This window comes from Aplysia californica, unplaced genomic scaffold (assembly GCF_000002075.1).
Source record: "Aplysia californica isolate F4 #8 unplaced genomic scaffold, AplCal3.0 scaffold00641, whole genome shotgun sequence".
Taxonomy (NCBI): Eukaryota; Metazoa; Mollusca; class Gastropoda; order Aplysiida; family Aplysiidae; genus Aplysia; species Aplysia californica.
In genome coordinates this window covers 381,087-388,492 of record NW_004797911.1, presented here as the reverse complement: position 1 = coordinate 388,492, position 7,406 = coordinate 381,087, and the positions used below count along the sequence as shown (strand labels likewise).

Here is a 7,406-nt window from a genome sequence, read left to right as displayed (position 1 = left end):
ACCCCCCCAAAACAAAAACAAAACAACCACAACAAAACAACAACAACAACCCAAAAACAACAACAACAATAACAACAACAACAACAAACAACAACCTCCAAGCAAACAAACAAACAAACAACAACAACAACAACAACAACAACAACAACAACAACAACAACAAACAAACAGCGCTTTAGGTAAAGGTAAATATACCAGGAAGAAGAATTTAAAACTTTCAACTGACTTTAATTAAATGCAGCCTACTTATACACTCTATGATACTCCTGATACTCCTTGCACATGTACTTTGATTTGATTTTAATGTACTGTCTTTCTAAACGTAACTAAATGTGTTCCGAAAGCTGTTGAAATTTATACTCTTCTTTTGCTGTTAAAAGCGTTGGAAATTAATAGCGCATCAGTCCGGTGACAGGTTTTCGGTCAACTATACAGTAGTCAGGCACAATTCGTCGCGCAATTATGAAATATGAACCATGGCAATATAACCGGAGATGTGCTGGTATAACCAAAGATCGTAATAGACAATCTTGGGTATAACTTGTTCACTTTTGTTACAGAAGAGCAAAATACTTAAATGGTAGCCACAATAGCAGCAGCAGCAGCAGCAGCAGCAGCAGCAGCAGCAATAGAAGAAGTAGTAGCAACGATTCTCTACTACATAGAGAATCTTTGGTAGTAGTGGCAACAGCAGGTAAAGTGTTTTTATTTCTTCTGTACCTCCTCTTTCTCGCACAAAGATCCAATGCTCCGTGTGTTTATCTTGATGTTTCTGCTTGTTGAGCCTGGTTTGCTCCTTCGGCAGTCAGGCCTATTTAAAAAAGCCCGTTCGAATAGCCTATGGTTAGTAGTCTGAATGGATTTAAAGATTTAATTGTGTTCTATTTATTTGTAATGACTGCGGATAGCGTCAATTGCAGAGTCTTTCAATTCCAACTTCATGTAGGCCTGTTTTTAATCTCCTGTCTTTCTTTGTCCGAAGTTTTACTTAAGGGTATACCCATGGGAGGCTCTCGTGGTCTGGAGGTTAAGGCGTTCGCCTCTCATTCAATAGGCGCCGGGTTTGAATCCGGATAGAGACGGGACATTTTCTTCTCTATTTTTTTTTCGTTTCACACCCTCCTGCTCTCTAAAAATGATAAAAGTCTGCGTTCGTCTCCACTTTTTGCTCCCTAATCTGGGCTCCTGACTCTTTCTGCTGCCTTTTCTGCTACCCCTTGGCTCCTTCTTACTGCTGTTCAGCCACCCCCTGATCTTATGTAGCTAAGATCTACACCTAGCCTTTTCGGAGATAACTCGGATTGGGTAGGGGCAAAAAATCTCGGAGGTCCCGCGTGCAAGTTGCGCACATTAAAAATAGATAAGAATAGGCTTCGACAGCCACCTGGGCAAAATTCAAAATTTCCGACCAACCGAAAATAGATCTAGAATCTATTTGATGCGTCCGCGCGCCGTTGTTGCGAGCGCCTTAAAACACTTACCAAAGGAGGGTATATAATTTGTGGTCACGCAGATATAGGACTTCCTGTCGACGCATGGACCACTTACTCATTGCAACAGAAATAATAATTGCTAACGCGCATATTGGCCTAGCAAGTCTGACCACAGGACATACAAACAATAATTTTATGTAAACAGACCGACATACAACGCAAACGCTATCGGATATCTGAAGTGAGCGAGCGCCGAGCAGTTTTAGTAGGCCTACATAATAATTTAGAATCTAGATCAGATTTCATTATTTCGCCGCGCGCGCGCGCGCGCGGTGTGTGTGTGTGTGTGTGTGTGTGTGTGTGTGTGTGTGTGTGTGTGTGTGTGTGCCTGTGTCTGTGTATGTGTGATGTGTGTTGCGAGCATTTGAGATACCCTAAGCAGGGAAATCAAAGTCAAAGTGGTCATGAGGGCAGGACTGCAAGTCGAAATAAATCTCGAGATTTGTTTCGTTTTCGCTCGGATATCAACAATACTAGTTTTAGAAACGGATGTAAACACGGTCTGTCCAATAATAATAACGTTTACAAAATTGCACGGGCCACGTCAATCCTGACTCCGCTGGAAGTATTGTTTTGATCTTGGCCCTTGCATTTGTGAATTGCCTCTGGAGCATTTAAGAAATTGAAATCTAAATGAATGCACGCAATAAAACGTTGGCCGGATTATGCATGATGTTTCAAGTAAGGTTTATTCGGTACAAATGTTTGAAATAACACTGAACTTCTCTCCTTAGAATGTGAAACCTGTTATCGATAGAGCCAGGATCTCGAGCAGAAGCTGAGAAAATTATGCAATAATACATGATCAATACCAATTATTGAGGTTGCCTTCTCGTGTTGTTTTGTTACACTCGTCAACATTGCTCTGTGTACCTAAAGCAGTAATATGCTTGCCTTCTTAATCAGGTTCTACTATCTGTATTCGATTGTCACTGTTTTATCTCTAGAATCTACTCTGTTAGTAACTGAGAGGCTGCAAGGCAAAGCTAGGCCTCCTTCCTACTCTGCTACTGAACTGACTGTAGGCTTAACTCACTGTAGACTCTGTAAGTGTGTAAGTTTTTTAATAAGTTTTTAACCTCTGTGTAGACGTCATACTCGCTTGTGATCTCCCAAACTGGTTCTCTGAACTCTGGAATTTTGGCACCTCTGCGGAGTGAGAATAGCGCAGGCCAGCCTTTTGGCGATTCTCACCCAGTGTGCGTTCACCGTGATAGGCTAACCAGTGTAGCGTTCACCATGACCATTGAACAAACGTTCCAGTGATCTTGTGTTGAAAGTATGCAATTTGGTCTACGGGCAGTGAGAGAGAGAGAGAGAGAAGGAGTAGCAAGAACTTCCTCACAAAACAAAATGGCGACCCGTGTAGTGCGGCTCGATTCGAAAAGTAAAATAGCGGTAAAATGACCGAATTAATTTACTTTGTGCTATAACATCATTTTTTCCTTTGTTTTTGAAAATTTGATCGTCCACACCGATAGACAGTATTCAAAAAGAGAGAGAAAGAGGAGTGGCGAGAACTTCCAAGCAAAACAAAATGGCGACCCGCGTTGTTCGGCTCGATTTGAAAAATGAAATAGCCATCTATATAGCATCTTTGTAGACAACCAAATTAGTTTACTTTTAACCTGTAACATCATTTTTGTTTTTGTTTTTGTCATTTTGATCATCCACACCGATAGATGATATTATATCAGAAATTAGGAAAAACAGGTCTTGTTTCACACCGGGTGAGAATAGCCAACGCTGGCAAGTCTCCCCCCGGGATGAGAGGTCGATCGTATTTTTATTCTCACCCAGGGTAAGAATAGCTTCCTTTTTTCTTCTCACTACTGGTTTGAATAGGAAGTTTTTAAATTGCAATTTGTGCAAAGTTGCATTATAATCTCTCTATCTCTCTTGGCCTGGAATGAACACTGTTGGGCACTCTTTGGGAGAAGTGGTTCCTGCCTAACTCCATAGAAATTTATATGCTACGCTATCGAAAACAAAAACCGAAGTCGAGTAAAAAAGCTGGCTGAGTTGCCAGGGTGAAAAAAGGCCACTGGTCTATATTATAAGGTCCAAATCTATTTTAGACTCTTTTCGACACTATTAGTACTATTACTGTTTTTTAGTGTTTTGAGAACGATTTGGCACTATAGTTTTAAATAAACTATCAAAAACCACTATTTTTGTGAATATTGAAAAAATCGAACTTTAAGAAAAGCCTTAAAAAATCAATGAATATTCAGCCAGCTTTTTTACTCGACTTCCAGTTTTGTTTCTAATTGTACAATTATGTATAAATTTCTTTAATGTAGTTAGGCAGGGACCACTTCTCCTGAAGAGTGCCCATTGTTGTAATTGTATTGTTAAGTCTGTAGATTCTAATCACTGTGAGGAATAATATTACAGCTCTTTGAACTTTCGGTTAATGTATTCACACTAAGTTTTAAAAGGGGCAGTGCTTTGCTAAATTACCTTGCTAACTTGTAAAGTCCCTTTTACGGAAAATGACATTGTCAGTATTGAAGATGAAGAAATCGATTTGTAAAATATTGAAGATGAAAAATTCAATTCTAAATCTTCAATGATTTGCTAAGATTAGCCCTTCCTTATACTAAAAAGAGTTTTTAAAAATTTAAAGTTTTTACCTATTGGTCCGAGGAGGAGGGAGAGGTGTGTGCTTGTGATACTTAATGATTTATTAAAAGTGATTATTTTTCTAGATTTTGACGGTGTTTGTTTGGTTTAGTGAAAAACACTTTTTTCCCCTTTAATTGGGAAGAATAATAATTATTTAGATATAGATATAGATATAGATATATATATATATATATATATATATATATATATATATATATATATATATATATATATATATATATATATATATAGAGAGAGAGAGAGAGAGAGAGAGAGAGAGAGAGAGAGAGAGAGAGAGAGAGAGAGAGAGAGAGACTCATTCTAATTTTATTTTGTCTATGGAGATAAAGCCTCATGGTGATATATATATATATACAAAGGTTTTAAAAGAAGCTTGAAGGTTAGAAAATAGCTCCCCAACCTGGATGAGGAACAATTTTTGCCAGGAAACTCTATAACACCAGATCAAGTTCAACCACTCATGACCGAAAATGTATTTTTACGTATGTTTGTTGTACTCTGGTGTTGTGGTATGGCTCTTTTCTTTGCACACGAAAGATGTAATGTAAGTTGGGTTTTTGAAATGGGAAATGTACACATCATTCTATGTTCTATTCCACTCAAGTTAGCCCTGACTTGCTGGTCAAAAAAGCATGCCTCTGAGTTGACCTAAATTTTGTTGATGGGAGCATACATGAATTACATTTTGATCTCAAGTAGTAGTCACACCAGTGTATTGATGAACATCTGTTTATGGCTACAGCAAGATTGATAAGCCCTCCCCCACAAGGAAGTGCTACTGACTGAAGTGTCTTTAGGCCATTCCCAAAGGGGGAATATTAACTTGTTCTTATGCACAGTAGAATTGTAAGTGGGTTGATTTATCAATGTCATGCTCATACTTTGCCGGAACAACATAGGGGGAACTACTGCTTTTTCTTTCCTTATCCTTACTATTGTCATTTTTCCTCTTCTTCTTTTGTATTGTCTCTTGTGAATTGCTATTTTCGGGGTGGCTTGATTGTCGAAGCAGACTTTGTGCTGTTGAGGCTAGAGAGGTGAGCAGAGTAAGCCTGATTCCCCGTTTGGACTTCTCTGTTGACATCCACCCTTTGGCGCTCATATGACGTTATGCAGAGTTGCGAGTGGCGTAAAATCTTACTGTACTAAACTAAAAACAAAATTGATTAAAACCTTAAACAAAAGTCAAGTGTACGCTTTCATATTAGTTTTTATGAACCGATCCTGGTTTCCTGTGTTATAGTCACTATACTAACATATTTTTATTTTGATGGGATGTGAGCAGAGGTATTGTTGGAAGTGAGCCAACCAGACTTACATGGTGTATATAATAGATTTAAACTTGTGTTTTTGCTGACTCTTAGGTTTAGCACTCCATACTACAATTTTCAATGGGGTGTGTAACAGCATCGCCATAACTTCATTACATTGTAAATGTTCTTAGTGGATTGTAAATAAATTTTATTTTCTTTGTCGTTGCTGCTAGGAGTAGAAACATGTCCTTGTGGCTAGTAGTAGTAACTAATAGGTGCGCTTAGGCTTAGGGCTAGGAACTTAGTATTAACAAAAGGAGAAAATAAAACAACCTTGATGTCTGCAAAAGTGTTCTTTCAAATTCAGATTGAAGGAAGTGACTGAGTGATTGGTAAATATATACTGAAAGAGCTGCAAGCTGCATTTGACCTAATTTAAAGAGAAAACCTAAAGGCCACAAGTTGTAGAATGTCCAAATTTGCCTTTTCATATTTTTAATTTAGGTATAACTATTTGATTTTAGATAACTTTGTTTGAAGAAATATTCTTTTACTTGCATCACATTAAATTCGTGCTACAGATTCTTGTATTCATCCATCATCATCATCAATGCCTTTCACCCCTGGCAGGGAAAAGGCCACATACAAGCTCCTTCCATTTATCTCTGTCCTGAGCCATCCTTCCAAGCTCGTTCCAAGTGAGCTTCATTTCTCTCATGTCCCTTTCCATGCATCTCCTCCATGTTTCCCGTGGCCTACCCCTGCCTCGTGTTCCTTGTGGGTTCTACTGCAGTGACTGTCTTGTGATGTTTCCGCTGGGCTTTCTTAAGATGTGTCCCATCCATCGCCATTTTCTTAGTCCTATTTCTACTTCTATATCCTTTTGTACTGTCCTTTCCCACAGCTCTTCATTTCTTATTCTATCCTGCCACTTAATTCTTAGAATACTCCTCATACAACTGTTGATGAAAGTCTGGACTTTATTCAGTACTGTCTTCGTTGTCTTCCTAGTTTTGCAGCCGTAGAGGAGCACAGACTTGACGTTGGAGTTAAAAGTCGAATCTTGGTGTGCAGTGAGATGTTGCTTGCTTTCCAGACTTTTGATAATTGCTTGAAGGCTGACCTTGCCTTGGCGGTTCTTGCTTTAACATCTGCTTCGGTTCCACCTTTACCATCGATATCACTTCCAAGGTAGGTAAAGAGTCCACTTCTTCCAGGGGAGTGTCTTCCACTGTCACAGCAAGGTTTGAAACTTTTCCTAGCTTCACTACTTTTGACTTGCCTGGATGTATATGTAGGCCAACACTCCTTGATAGGCTGTTGAGTTCCTTGGTCTTTTCTTGCATCTGAGCATGTGTGTGAGCAAAGCTGGTTGTAACGGAGTACAAGTACTCCGGTACTTGTACTTACGTTACAATTTTCGGTACTTTTACTGTACTCCGGTACATTTTTGAAACCAGTACTTTTACTGTACTCCGATACTTTTTATAAAAGTGCTTTTGAGTATTTTAGAAATACATTTTGAGTACTTTTGAAGCTTAATGAAAGGGAAAGTGCCGGCATTTCTTATCATAATTTACGGAACAAACACCCGGGCGGGCACAGCCGATCAACCAAGAGTTAAAAGTTGAGATCGAAGAACGGCCTGTCGCGTCAAAAATCAGCCACTATCGTGAAGGTGATCACAAGCGTTGTAAAACTCCATGAAACTGTACAGTGTTTACTCCAGACGGGATCTCACCAAGGTGTGAACTGACCGATGCGTTTCTTTTCCCCAAACATCGCACTCGCATCTGAGCTCACCACCTAAACTTACATCACTCACTGGGTCGGTAGGGCCTACAAGTTCACTCCAGGCGGGATCATATCAAACTGTAAACTTTTCCCTGACCATTGAAAGCAGTTTTTCTCTATTCCCGAATTTGCGTGATAGCCTGAATTTTAATTGGTGTGGCCACAACGTAATGGTGCGTAACGACAAAGTAAAGGCGGTTTGAGGGGGGGGGGGACT

At 39.3% G+C, this 7,406-nt stretch overlaps 1 protein-coding gene across 1 annotated transcript in view; it reads left to right on the top strand.

Moving 5' to 3' along the window:
- The first annotated feature begins 1,831 nt into the window (after nt 1-1,831).
- The window catches only part of LOC101851530 (F-box only protein 8), a 29,720-nt gene continuing 24,145 nt past the window's right edge, over nt 1,832-7,406 (top strand). Inside the window, exon 1 of the mRNA XM_005107905.3 lies at nt 1,832-2,174. The gene's annotated coding sequence lies outside the window, so the exon portion shown is untranslated. The remainder of the gene's footprint in view (nt 2,175-7,406) is intronic.